This window comes from Toxotes jaculatrix, chromosome 19 (assembly GCF_017976425.1).
Source record: "Toxotes jaculatrix isolate fToxJac2 chromosome 19, fToxJac2.pri, whole genome shotgun sequence".
Taxonomy (NCBI): domain Eukaryota; kingdom Metazoa; phylum Chordata; class Actinopteri; family Toxotidae; genus Toxotes; species Toxotes jaculatrix.
Genome location: NC_054412.1, coordinates 14,806,587 through 14,821,216, shown reverse-complemented (window position 1 = coordinate 14,821,216; position 14,630 = coordinate 14,806,587). Strand labels below are relative to the sequence as shown.

Sequence of the window (14,630 nt, the reverse complement as noted above, 5' to 3'; positions counted from 1 at the left end):
AAGGGTAATGCCAATGTCACTCTGCGTGTCAGGACTGATTTCGTGTGAACTATAACATTTTATCTACTGTTTCCCCACAGCTCTCCATATAAAAATGATCAAAGATTGATCGAAGCAATTTCACTTTGTCTCTCATGCTTTGAGTATTTTCAAGCACAACGCGGCCCGAGTTTGACGTGATCCAGGGAACACAGAATTGCCTGAAATAAGCACAAAATATTTAAAAAGGTTCTGTTGTGTTGGTGTTTTTTTTTTTTGGTGAGAAAATATGTCTCTTTCAATCCTACATATCTCTTGTTGAAGCGACTCCCATCTAGAGACTGATGGGAGTCAATTGGCAATGTCAAATGTGATAACTGGCAGTTTGCTGCAGATACATATATATATATCCTACCCACAGACCAATCCAGTCTCAGAAAAAAATAAATAAATAAATGAGTGAAGCCATTCGAAAACCAGTGGTAAGATCATCCTAATATAGCCTTGTCATCATCTTCGCTCGTAGGAACCACAGTTTATTTTCCCCCGTGCGCCTGTTCATCTTCAAAATCTGTTTACCAGGATGCAGAGCAGCAAAGGGGGAAATTTGACTCACAAATTCAACCTCAGAGTGTTCGTGTCAATGTCTTCCTATCTGATTGTTTTGGCATTCACATCTGAATGGGATTGGTAGTATGAGGCAAACATTATAAGGCAGCAAGCGGCAGATGGTGCTCCGCTGAGAAAGTGAGCGGCCAAAGTGCTGCCACCAGACACACTGTGGTTAATCAACATGAGCCACGCAGCCGAGCCCGAGCCCGGGCCGAGCCTGTGTGCTGGCTGGGCGCAGAGCAGACAGTGATAAAACAATGTGTTGGACGCACCTGCACAATTTCCTGGACTTCTGCTCTCTGCAGTCTTCTGGGTGCAACACTGTCTCAGTAAGACAAGTTTCATTACTGTTTATTCCTCCTGCAAAAGATTATTTTGCTCTCTACCAAAGCTGTGGACAAAAATTAAGACGTGAAACTTCATTTTGGTTTTAGCGCTGTGAGACTCAACTTACATGGCATCAGACTGCTAAAAAAGACTTGATGCAACTGCAAAAACATTCAAGTCTTCAATTAATCAATTATTAATAAATAGTCCATCATTGTAATTGTTTAATTGCATTAAAAAGACTAGGCTTGAGGTATGTTACAAGAGTCTTAGTTAAGTGTGTTCTGATTCATTTGCTAATTAGCAGCTGAGGCTGACAGGAATGTTGAGAGGGAAATAAACCACAGTACTGAACAAAATTCAATTTTCCCTGGTGATGGCGATACATGTAGATAAAAAGTTAAAGCATCAAAGTTATTGCAGGGACCATTCATACTCTGTAAAAAAAAAATGGCAATCCATCCAACAGTTATTAAGCTACTACTTCAGTCTGGATCAAAATGTTCATCTGTGTGCAGTTTTAATGCTCAGCCTTCTCAGACCTGAAGGATCTGCATCTTCAGTTACAATTTGCTCCTCAAGGTTTGTAGCTGTGCTTAAACTTGTTCTTGAGGAATTGAGACTATGATTTTGCCTCACCTGCCTCAGTGATTCAACACTTTGAATCAATACTTTGAATCACTGTCCCCACAAAAGAGACCAAAAGCTAACATTTACTTACATAGCTGACCAAAGAGGACACTCAAACAACAGCAAGGCCACTGGACTAATGTAGGTAGAAATGTCTCGCATAGCTATATACCACATAAAAGCTTCACTGCATAAAGCTTTTACTTGGTTGAAGTGGTATCACAGTTCAGTGTATTTAAATAGATATTAAACTTAGTAATTGTAATGAAGTCAAAATTCTAATATCATGAGGGCAGTGGGGCGTGCAGTGAACAACAATGGAATTCAGTGAAAGGGAGGTGGTCTGAAGAAAATGCAGGCGCAGAGCAAGCAGAGAAACCGTGAATGAGAAATGTGTCTGACTCGAAAAGCTCATTAGTACCAAGTCTGGATGTGGTCTGAACAGTGATACCACAGATCTTTGAAATCTGGGCATTATTCCCACTAATAGCAGTTCCAAAACAACAAGCCTCGTGCTACCCAGAGGGTCTGCTTCTATTCAGCTCCCAAGATCCTCCAAAGCAAACATTTTGGGTGACAGCTGGACTTTCGCTCTTTACCATGAAGGGAAGCTTCGGTTGGACTGTGTTTGGAATCTGTGACTATGTGCCAACAGACACAAGATTACAGCCCACCGGGGGATGGAGATGTTGTAAAAAACCTTTGCCTGGTCTCACAGGGAGGGGTCAGCAGACTGTTAGCTGCAGCTTCCAAATGCTCATTTGCACCTGGAGGTGTGAATGCTACACCTAGGCATCAGCTGAACATTTATACCGAACTGCAACAAAACAACTTGAGGCACCAAACGGGGTTGTTGCTATTGTTATAGGTCATGAACAGAGGTGTCTTATTGTGGGAGCAAACAGAAGGCACTGAGGCTGAAATGGCAACCTGCAGGAAGGGTCTTACACTAATGCTTTCTCCAGCTGCTCCACCTTAGGCTTATTGTTCCAGTGTGCCTATCAGAGAAAGGTGGAAGGCTGTTTGAACAGAGCCTAGGCTGGGGCCAGAGCAGTGCACCTTGGCCCTCACATGCTCCATTAAACCAGGAGCAGGGGGAAAGTATGAGGTCTTGACAGTTCCTGGCTCAGAGCCTTGCTGCTGACACAATTACTAGCCCCTTGTCCCTCGTCCCTGCTTTACTACCTTGTTTAAAATGGCTGCCCGTAGCCACGACTGTGGATGTAAACAACAGAGAAACTGTAGGCAAGAGGACCAAGTTTACAAACACCCCTGTGATGAGAACTGTTTTTTATTTTCATACGGATATCTCTATTATTAATTTATTTATTTGTTTGTTGCACTCTAGTGTGACAGTCTAAAGCTGGATTTCAGGTTGCTGGGCAGTTTTTAGGATCTGTTCCTGTCTGTTCCAGATACCAACAGTACTGTCGTAATATCAATGCTTATACCATAAACACAAACTGTAAGGTATAGTGCTATTAGAACTATCTGCAAAGGTCAAACTGGTATGCAGAAATGCAAGATACACCCGACAAACGGAAAAAAAAAACACTTCGAACCATAACAGACTCACAAAATCACATTGAGAATATTGCCATTTTCCCTCAGGCAGAAAACAGCTGTTCTGTGCTTCTTCCCCAACACTCACATAATATTCTCCCTCTCCCACAGAAACGCCGGCTCCACTGTGCCTATTTTCTTTCGCCAGCGGACAGTTTGCCAAGTAAAGCTGGAAGGGAAAATTAAGTTTCATCTCAGAAAATGTTTTGTTACGCAGACCGACTTGATAGTAAAAATAATTGAAGCATCAACTGATTTGAGACAGAACACCACGGTGCGTTGGCAGCAATAACTAGGATGCAGTTAGCGTTCCAGACTTCATTAAGCTGCTTTATATGAGTTGAGGTGAAAAAGAGATTTAATCTTTGGAAATTTACATCTAAACAAATAATACACCTCATATTTTTCAAAGCCCTGACCCCTCAGGTTCTATTTAAAAGTTCCTGACTCAACAATGATTGAAGCCTGCCGCACACGTCTCATTGGTCAAACGGTTTCCATTTATTTCATTCTGAAATAAGAACGGCGGAGGAATAGGGTTGGTGCTGATTCTACATTTCTGACATATCATCCTGCCCGCCCTTGGCCGCCAAACAGGCAATTTATTTTTATTGCTTCTAAATAAATGGTTATGTATAAAAGTTCCTGACTGCAGCTTTAAATTTTCTAAACACAATTTTGCCCTGCTAAACAACTGCAGTAATAGTTAATTCTTACTGCGTCAACTGCATTAAATTTACAGCCCATTCTGTCATGCCAAGCCATGTTTTAATGAAACCACTGGGCAGTATGGAGATTTGTAAAAGAAAGGAATTCTTCTGCGATTGTTATCAAGTAATTAATAATCAAAACTAACATAAACAGCAAATAGATTACTTGCGGAAATTATCTGTGTTAAGCTTCTCTGTTACTAAGAAGCTTTGCAGTCTGACCTGAAGGTGTTAACAGCAGAAAGATGGGAGACAAAGAAAAAGCAGATCCTGTATCACCTGAGGGAAATATAAAGGTTAATTCTGGCAAGCCTATTTCCCATCCCAGAATAGAGCAGGGTGCATGAATGATTATCAACTGTTGGGAAAAAAAAATGTTTCTGATTGGATTAATCCACACCCGGGTCATCTCTCAGAGACAATGTATCTTTCTCATATTTCTACTGTATGTTTTTATTCTAATGGAGATGGGCCAAAAGGGGAAACAAGAAGAAAAAAAAAAGGGCGAGAGAGGGAGAGATCATGAAGAAGGACAGCTCCAACAGAGGGGCCTTGCTGACCTAGTTCCAGGCTGAGTGGGGATGATATTAGCAAAGCAATTAAGGGAGATGACAGCCGTCAGGCAGGGTCAGACTGACAGGGATAGCAGTCTCCCTCCCTCCCTCTCGAGCGTGTTCTTCTCTTCTTCTTCTTTCTCTCCCTCCTGTAATGGCTATTGATTTTTCACAACCAAAACAAGAAGCCCTTCTCAGCCCAGCACTGGATGAATTGGTAAAGAGATAAAGGGGGAAAAAAAGTTTTAAAGGAAGCGTGGGTAGAAGAAAGAAGTCGGATGGCAAGGGTGCAATGTGAGGGGATGGGACCGAGGCTCACAGGTTGGTGACCCTGTCAGCTCTATGCTTGGATGTGCAGAAATCCCTCCAGGCATGTCAAAAACTTCATTCCCCAGAGATGATAGTTAAACTTCTACCTCAAAAAGTTGTTTTTGCCATGGGGATGAAAAAAAAAAAGGATTACATCTGGGGATAAAGCAAGGCAAACTAAAAACTTTTTTTTCTTCATGTCACAAAGATGGAGGCTGGACATTAAAGTTAATTTACTCTCTAAGAAAGTAAAATTAAAAGGTAAAGGATTAGACTCAGTACATCTATAAATGCATAATGTGTTGGTTCATTTCACCGCTTGCTTGTTGATATACCTATTTTTATTGAAACACCACCATGAAAAACAATATAGGGTTACAGATGTAAAAACACTGCCTGGAAAGTTTGAAGTAGATCAGCCACTCTGAGTTTCTGATCTAGTGTTGTTGTTTTTTTTCCCACCTCATCCCCAAATGAAGCATGGAGAGAAAAAAAGGGACCGACATATGTGCAGCAACAATCCCAAAGAAAACAAGATTATGGACAATCTCATAAAAGCATATTACACGATGGCTGCGTTAAAATGCCCCACGAACCATACATACAAATCAGATTTGCGGCAATTAAAGGAGACAGCAGCACTTAAATCACCAGCCCATTCAGCTGTCACAGAGCAGCACACTGTATGTGTCACTCCATCCCAGCATGCTTTGCTCCGGGCGCGCAACTCAGTGGTGTTGTATTCGACATGACTGCTTTAATCTAATCTCAGTGGGCGGTTGCAAGTTTGACAAAAGCAGAAGAGGTAGGCGCACAGAAGACCAAATCCTGCACAAAAACAGCTTAGTGAAACATAAATGACACAACAGACTCCAGTGAATACGTACGGGATGCTTTTAAATTCCACAGTGTGTTGTCAACAGACTCAAATCAACGCAATAAATGAAATCTGTCGGTGGCATCTCTGAAGTAACACCTGTGAGACAGCTCCAGCGGAAGACGCGGCATTTTGATACTAGTCACCAACATATGTGTTTGTCTTTCATCAGATGGCCGAGCCACAGAAGGTCAACATGTACACAGGAGAAAGCTGCCTTTTCAACCGCTCTCCAAAGCCAAGAACAGCTGCTCATTGATACCTGAAGTACACTTCATATTTCCACTGCCCGCTCACTGCATTCTGCAGTGCTTTTTTTTTTTTTTTTTTTTTTTTTATCTACACGAATTTCTGCTTCAATCTCAAAATCAATTTTACAAGCAGCACTTTCATTTTTCAGTTTACAACTTGGAGGGAAAGACTGTTGAGTTGTGTGAGCGGCTAGGCTGATGTGAATTTTGATTATTTTAGTAAGCAGTGGGAGTTAAAGCTGAAAGTTGATTTGCTTTGCCTGAGCAATATGCAAGGATTGTGGAAGCACCTCTGGGGGGCAGAGTTAAAGGAAAAACACATATGGTGGAGGAATGCACATATTTACGAGTACAGGGTAACCTCTGTTGAGCCCCTATAGAATCTCTTTGACATCTGTGTCCCATCCATAAAACCGCATGAGGATCCTTTTAATAGTCTTACACATGCAGCGAATGTACAACGTGCGTTGCAAGAGGTGCGACTACTGATAGAGCCCTGTGACTATATCATTAAGGCCAGAGAGAAGATGAAGAATAAACCTCTATTTTCAAGAGGCCCGCTAAATGCATAACTGAAAATGACCTGCAGAATGCATAGCTTAAAGTCTATATTAGCTCTCCGCTGAAAGAATTCAGCCATAACCGTTCAGATAAATGACAACCAGCCTCTCATGTCCCTGTTTAAGTGGAAAATGCACTTAAAGTTTTTTCTCTGCCTCGAGCAGAACCAGTGTGCATGGCAACTCTGGCACCTCGGTCACGCTTGTGAACAGCAGTGGAAAACGCAGTAAAACATCTGAGACATCCCCTACATATGTATGGATAGAGATATGCGCCATAATGAGTTGCACTCCGCAGATGGCCATTAAGGCTTATGTCAACATTAGGGAGATATCCAAATAAAAGTTTGGCAGATGATACTCGCAATTAATTCAGAGTAAATTTTCACGCAGACCCATTGACCACGGACGATAAGAAGGTACATCTGAATTCTTTGATAAGAGTCCCTGTAGGGAAATTAATTTCAGCAGAGAAATATTTGTTCCGTACAGAGCTGCTATGTAATTACGGTTAAAAAGGAGTTTTTGTACCAAGCATGGAAATTGGTTCCTTTCAAATGTATCTTGGTAAATCTGACAGGGGCCGGAGCGGGTGGACCGGGGCTATTCACTGTGTCGGAGTGTTTTTGACCCGACGCCGAACAGGAAGCTGCTGCACTGAGCAACAGTTCAACCCTGAGGGCAAATGGAGAAGAAATCATATTTCTGACTCACCAAACAGCTTGAGTCAGCTGAAATTTTTAAATGCCCCGTTAAGTTCAGCGAGCAACAAAAAGGGAAGGAACAGCAATAAGTTGAGGTTTTTATCTCCACCTCGGACGCTGCATATTACAGTGTGTAGGCTCTACTTTATATGTGCATCGTGCCAGCATCATTGTGGATGTTACAGTCAAATAAAACAATACATTATTGGCCAGATGTAAAAAATAAATAAATAAATAAAAAGCCAATGATGTTCTGCAAAGATGAAACGACCTATAAATCTGCTCATGAAGCAAACACTCTTTTAGATCCAAGCTCAAGTTGAGTTCTGCTCGAGACATTAAGTGAAACAAGACACCTTCCCTGCTGTGATAACTACCTCACAACAGCATAGCAACTAATGACACACACTAAAACTGGATATATGATATATGCCTTAACGCCTCTCCGTGGCCAAAGAACAGATACCCAGTATAAAATATATGGCATCACTTGCATGGAGGCCGAGCGCAAGGGGGCACCCAGGTGTAGATATTCTTAAATAAGACAGCTGACATGACAGACACACTGCATGCCCTGAAATGGCAAAGCCTGCTGCTTGATATCCTCAGGCGGCAGGACATCCTCACCAAAGGGGAAATGAAGGTTTGGCAACAGAGGGCTCAGGGAAACCATGGCTGACAGGATTTCGTGGATGAATAGATGGATGGATGGACAGCTGGTGATGCTGAACATTTTTCAGCTTTCTCTTTGCGTTATGTCACCGTGTTCAACTCACATTCCTCGGCTGAACTGCCAATTTAAAAGAGGAATAAAAGGAGATACTTTAAAAGGGTCTTTCAATAAATGAATACAAGCCAGTAAAGCATGTCTGTTGATGTCTGACACCTGAATTGAATGATTTTTCTTTGCAGGTGTGCTTTTGTAAAGCCCAGTATTTCTTCAGCTCATGGTTCTATCAATAAAATGCAGCCAGCAATGTTAAAAACAATGAGATGCCAGACGTGGTTTGTTTGTTTGTTCTTGTTCGTCTTTAGCTCAGTGTCACTGTGGCCCATGTTGGACTGACACTATTGAGAGAATGAGATTTTTAATTTCACTTTCTGGTTAAAGTATAAACAACATGAAAACGAGAAATGTTTAAAACGGGTTCTTTTCAGTGGAAGGTCAGGTGCCATTTTCAGACTAGTTAAAAATGTGTGGCACCTTTTTTCACGTTGGAAAGCTAATAATGAAGCTGCGATAAATGCAATGTGCAATTTACAATGTGCTATTTGAAACACTGCACAAAAAAGCTTATACAACTGGTTATTTAAATATCAGTAGCACAAGTATATGACGGCGGCATCGTGGAGCCAAAGCAGGGAGCGCTGCACCTTTTAACAGCAAAGCGAAGACATTTTATCTTCTCAGCAAAACATGATCTGACAGTTAAACTTAAATGGCTTTAAATGAGGGAGTAATGTCCTTATACTACTTCTCTACTCCCGAGTGAAAGAAATAAAGTTGCTACATGCTTCTCCTCTCCCTTCTGATGTGTTTATGCTGTGCAGTCCCTGAGGGCACGTTAAGGAAAAGAGACAACACTGATAGTATTGCTCAAAGTGCCAGCATGCCCCATTCACAGATATTAGCCTCAATGGCCTGGATACGATGCCATGCCAAACCCCTGCTGTGTGTATGTGTGTGTGTTTGCGTGTGTCAGCCTCTTAGGATTCTATGCTCCTTTAACCGTGGGCCGACCCCCGCAGTGCCTTACGTCTTAATCACTCCAGGGGCGTGCAGGAGACAATGCCTCACTGTTTATGTGACAAGAATATAACCGGGTACGTGTGGCTGCGCGAGCTGCGGTCGGTGTTTATGCATGTGTGTTTATGTTCCGCCCCTGTTATGGTCTAGTAATGGCATGTGAATGGGATCCCTGCGTGCCTGAGAAAAAGGAGGAAGCCATTTTTATCATTAAGGCAGAGGCTTTGGGCCGTGAGGGCCGGAGGTGGCCTCATGAATGGCAGCGGGGCGGGGGGGCTTTTGAAAAGCCTGCCCTTGCTCCCCGCTTCCCTCACCCTTCTTCCTGCACACCTGATTGTTCTCAACAGCAAAGACAATATCAGACATACACCTCATGACGGTCAGGTCAGAGGTCACGTCATTAGTGACATTACTTTTTTGCTTAGAACATGTCTTTACCCAGGACTACTCACATAATTTTCTGTCTGTACAGCTAAATACTTGGCTGTGCTGCATCCAGATAAATGCCCTTCTCAAGGCTTTTTTCCCTTTGTCAGCAGGTGAAGACTCCCGGTGTTAATAGTGGTGGTAGGCGGAGGCACATCCTCAAGTGGACACAAAGCCAACCTTTTTTTTTTTAATATAGAGTTTAACATTACATAAGACTACTTCTGCTTCTGCTTTAATTTTGCTGAAAAAAAATGCAGCAGAGGGAGATGACACATGACAAGCCATGAGCCACAGCTAAAAACTGTTAATGTCTTTATCCTCTCGCAGCAGGGCTGTCCATTAGGTAGAGGCACATGTGTGAATCAGCTCACACTGTAATTATGTATTACTTCTTTTTTTCAGGATGGATGATTCTAAAAAAAATATATACTCCTATTCATCCCATGTTATCAGATATTAGTTTCATTTAAAAAAAAAACATCACTGAGGACCTGTGACACTGAGCATAATATGAATGCAAAATTCAGTGTTATATAACTAAACTGACTATATATTGTGGCCAGGTAAAAGGAGGTGTGATATAAATGCACATGTGAAATATTTTAAGGAAGAATGTTTCCCTCACTGGCAGCAAATCCTGAGGCTGTGGAGCTGGTCCATGAAACATGTTGGTCCAGAGAAATAAAATATCTCAGAAATTACTGCCAAGAAATTTTGTACTGATTGACCAAAAATGATTTTAGGGACACTTTTTTTTCCAAGTACAGTCACTGACCCTGGGAACAGTAGTTTGACAAAACAACCTTACCCAAAATTCCATTTACTAGCTTTTCTCTGAGCTTTCAATAGTGAACTGAGTCACCAAACAGATGGCCAGATTTACACAGAATTTGCTGTAGGAGATTCATGGTTCCCAGAGAATGAATCCTCGTGTTTTTGTTGACCCTGTGACCCATCGGGCCAAAATATTATTGCCTTGTTTCAATATCACATGATCACGTTACAGAATAATTCTAGCGAAACCTGATACATGCTACAATTGGAATTCTGCCCATCCTCGGTTATAGCTATCTCAGGTAAGGAGTCGTGTTGTCTTCCATTTTGCCTTGGTCGGCATATGGCATGCCAGCCCTGAACCCACTGTTCCAGAGAGCACTCCCAGACAGGTGCTTAACTTCATGACTACAGATAGAAAAATGAAATCAATAATAAAAGCAATGAAATTTTAATGCTCGGTGCAAAGTCAAGGTTAGTCCTGTACACTAGCACAAACTGGAACTTCTGATTCGGCTACAAAAAAAAAAAAAAAAAAAGTGACCACTTGGTTTTATTAGTATTCACTGCCAGCGAAAGAGTCCCTGCACACGGCTCACTGTAATTTACTACACTCCTCAACAGGAGAGATGTAGCTTTCCTTCTCATTAGTTGTGGCTGAGTCTCCTCCGGTCTTTTATTCACCGCCACCCCCTCAACCTTCCTCCACAACCAGTGCAGCAGGCTGCCAGCCGATGGCACCTTTGTCTGAGCGGCTCTGCGTGCTACCAGGAGACTTGTTTTCCTCCTCACAGAAGCTTGTCATCTATCATTACTCGTGGTGGCCTTGAGAATGATTTCGGCAGACAGCTCCAGCTTACTGTCTGGGGGCCCAACGTAAACAGCGCACTGCTGGGCAAACAAGGGTGATGATGACCATTACTTCCCAAGGTATGTGGATAAAAATAAATAAATAAATAAAAACTTATTGTGTTGTGCTCCAGCTTCCATTCAAGAGGCAGGCTTGGCAGGCAGAAGGGCATTTTGAATCATCTGATAATTCTTCTACACTAAAAAGATGTTATTCTTTCTTGTTCTCACATTGGGCTGTGAGGACTTAGGGCACAGTCACGCCAAGAATGTCTGGAGTGGTTAAAACAAACTCTGGATCACTCACTTTTTTTTTTTTTTAGTTAAAATGAGAACAACAGCATTTCAAACTTGGCTCTGCAACAAATAAGCACACTAGGCCTGCCCGGTAGTGAGAATGCAAGTCCATGTGCTCCTCCAAGTTAAATGCGGTGCAGTTTGTTTGGAGTAAGAACAGTCACACCAACTAATGGAAAAACCCCCAAACCACTCCCGAGCTTTATGGGTATACGGAAACAGATGGTGACACCTTATAGCCGGTGGGTAACCACTGCCTATAAGATATTCCATTGGACATTTTCTATTAGTGGGTAGATGGGTTGAATGCAGGGTGTATTAAATAGCCAGACCTTTAAAGTTTAAACACCTTTCTCGCAATGTTCACTGAAGGTGCAAACAAATACAAAATCTGATACAGTACATGTTGTCGTCAACTCAGTCACATTCAGCTGAAACCCTCTTACAACACAAAACCGAATTTCATGGGCAAAACAATAACCAAAGAAATACAGATCGTGATATTCACTTGAAAACGTATAATTTCATGCCACAATACATCTGAGCTACAACCCGGGGGAATTGGTTGTTGCATTGCTGTTAGGTTAGGGTTAGCTGTTGGACGTGACAGCTTGAAAAAAAAAACAAAAAAAACAATGTAGTTTGTTTGAAATGTCAAATAAAGTTAGAAGGAGAAAGTGATAACGGCCGTTCTGGATGGCCACACTCCAAAGGTAGGGTGAAAGCATTGCCGTAGCTGAAAGCGACAACAAGCGGTAATCCCTTTAAAATATGGGATTTCTCACCTCTACACACCTGGCCAATTGCTGCGTGAATCGCCTCTGTTCTGGAGTATACTGGCTGAGGTAGAGAAAGCCCTGGTACACAAAGGCTTAATGCTACGCTCAAGTGGTCCTCATCAGCTCGTGTATTTTGGGTGTTGGGGAATTTACCACAAGAAGCTGCACTTGAACCAACAAAGTGGTAAATGCCAGTGGTAAACTGAAACAATCCTGGGTTTAGGAGTCGTGTTGTTTCTCTCCTACACATTCTGGACGACTGGCAACAGCCTACACAATCACACTCATATGTGGCTGCTATGGTTTAGGCGACAGAACGCAAGCTGCAGGTGTGATCGCAGGTGAGCCTTTTAAGAATGTATGCAGGAGTACAGCTAATTGGCCAAAGTGTGAGAGCTGAACGCAGCATGGAACTACAGCTTTGGACCACAGGCAACAGTATGAGCACACAAACCAAACACCACCGAATTATTTTACACCTGAAGCACCCCCAGTGAGGGCTGAACCCCAGCAAAGAGTGCACATAATAATGAGTCCTGTTCATCAGTGATGCACTGACCCAGGACGGGCACACACACACTAATACACACACACACACACAAACACAAAAGCCCAACCCCCCCCATGTGCCTGTGGCGCCCGCGCCTGGTCACCTCGCTCAGGGATCAAAGGCAGGATGTCGTTCTAATCAGTCCTCGCAGTGGGCAACCCCATTAATTCAATTCTATTTCATCAGCGGTGAGCAGACCACCAGAGGGGTCTGTACATTCCTGGGGTCCTGCGGTCCAGGAGTAATCCTATCTCTTAATGACCTGAGATCAGACTCTAACCCCGTAATTGCTTGGAGACCGACTTGGGTTTTGCTTGCTGACAGAATTGCAAGATCTTTGCGGGGAAGGAGAAACAAAGACAGACATAGCTCATTTTCTGGACACGGCAGGGAAGTCGAGCAGAATTAATGACGCCATATATCAAATAATTCCACACGATCAACCCCCCACTAAACCAGGCCAACGCCACAGAACACATACACTTACACACAGTAAGCTGTATCAAAGGTTCAAATACTGCACATTAAGATTAGAAAAGTGGAACTGATCAAGTTACATTACAGTGCAATTTATCACTCTTCTCATAAACAAATTATTTTTTAACTATAATAATAATGTTAGTGAATTACTAAAACGACAATTGTCCACAATAGCTTCTGTGGGAAAACAGAAATGAGGAGTCTGAATATGACTCTTATTTTATTATTCTTTTGTATCATGCTGTGTGGCATGTCAGTGGCATAATAAAATGTTTATTGGGACATAAGATAATGAGCTTTTCATATCTTACCGTACCTTTGGTCTCTGGTGGATGGGGATGCTCATCACAGACAAATTAGATCTTTTGAGTATTGCCGTCTACACCTGCAGAAACAATAACAGAATATGGTGAGGCTTTAAAACAGAAAATGAAATGAAACGTCTATAAATCTGGCCCTAATATTCTCATACTCGCCATCTGTTATTTATTGACAAAAAACCAGGCATCACTTCACTCAAAAGAATGAAAAAAAAAACAAAAAAAAAACACAAAACAACCCATTCAAGTATGGAACAATCTGCATCAAGAGATTTATTAGTGTGATCTTTGTTCTGGAGAACAGATAAACGACTCCACAGAGACATACACCACTGAGCAAAACCTATCAATAACTCTCCAACTGTCCTGAGAGAACGTTAGAGGTCAACACCGGATAATTCGCTAGCGGAAAAGGTCAAGCTGTGGGCACGTGGTTGCAGATGAAAAAGCTCTCAGGGATTGGTAGCAAATAAAAAATTACTACAATTATATGCGAAACCGAAGGCTCTGCTCCTTTTAAGATGACGACAAAGGACAGGGTTTTGCATGGGAGATGACACTTCAAAGGCCCTCATTGTCGAACATAACAATGGCGCTGTTCTTAAAAACAGCGATCATCTGACTCCTGCACCGTGGCAGCCTTTGGAAGTCACCACATCTTGCTCTTTGTGTGTGTGCGTATGTGTCTGTGAACTACTGTTCAAGGATATTTTTTTATTAGAAGAAAGTTTAAAAAAAAAAAACAAAACATGGAAGACATCCTTTATCACTCTGAATTATGACCTGTTCACACTAAATGAAAGAAATAAAGAATAATGTTGCAAACAAAATGACTGATTCTTCCGTCATTAAAAGAAAAAACCCCAACTGAATCATAATGTTTTCTGTGATTTATTTTTCTCATTCCAAATGTACCATGGTCAAAATGAAAATGACTATCACTGCAGCTAATGCCCTAAAAATCTGTGTAAACATCAACTTTTGGCAGAATCCTCTCACAATCAAAGAACAACGGGCTTTCTTTCTGCAACTTAACAACCACACAGGCAGAGATCCATCACAGATCAGGATCTTTTCCTCTCTGCCCCCCAGAGCACCCTCGATAAACCAGCAAGCAATGCAGCCACGTTGAACTTTAAAGGCTGTGAATTCTGCCGTCTCTCAGCTCACTTTCTCTGCTTTCCCGAGGATTACTGCTTTTTTTTCTCTCTCTCTCTCTAGCGACACCTTAAACACACAGCTGAATTTGTCAGGTGGCGTTTACGAACCGTTCTCTGGGGGTTCTCAAAAGTCATTCTGGGAAATGGAGGCAATCTCTTAGTGAAGTAG

General features: G+C 42.1%; 1 protein-coding gene across 1 annotated transcript in view; it reads right to left on the bottom strand.

Annotated features, from left to right (window-relative positions):
- Positions 1–14,630, bottom strand: part of LOC121199190 (kelch-like protein 29) — a 231,092-nt gene that overhangs the window by 206,143 nt on the left and 10,319 nt on the right. Inside the window, exon 2 of the mRNA XM_041063665.1 lies at positions 13,298–13,366. The gene's annotated coding sequence lies outside the window, so the exon portion shown is untranslated. The remainder of the gene's footprint in view (positions 1–13,297; positions 13,367–14,630) is intronic.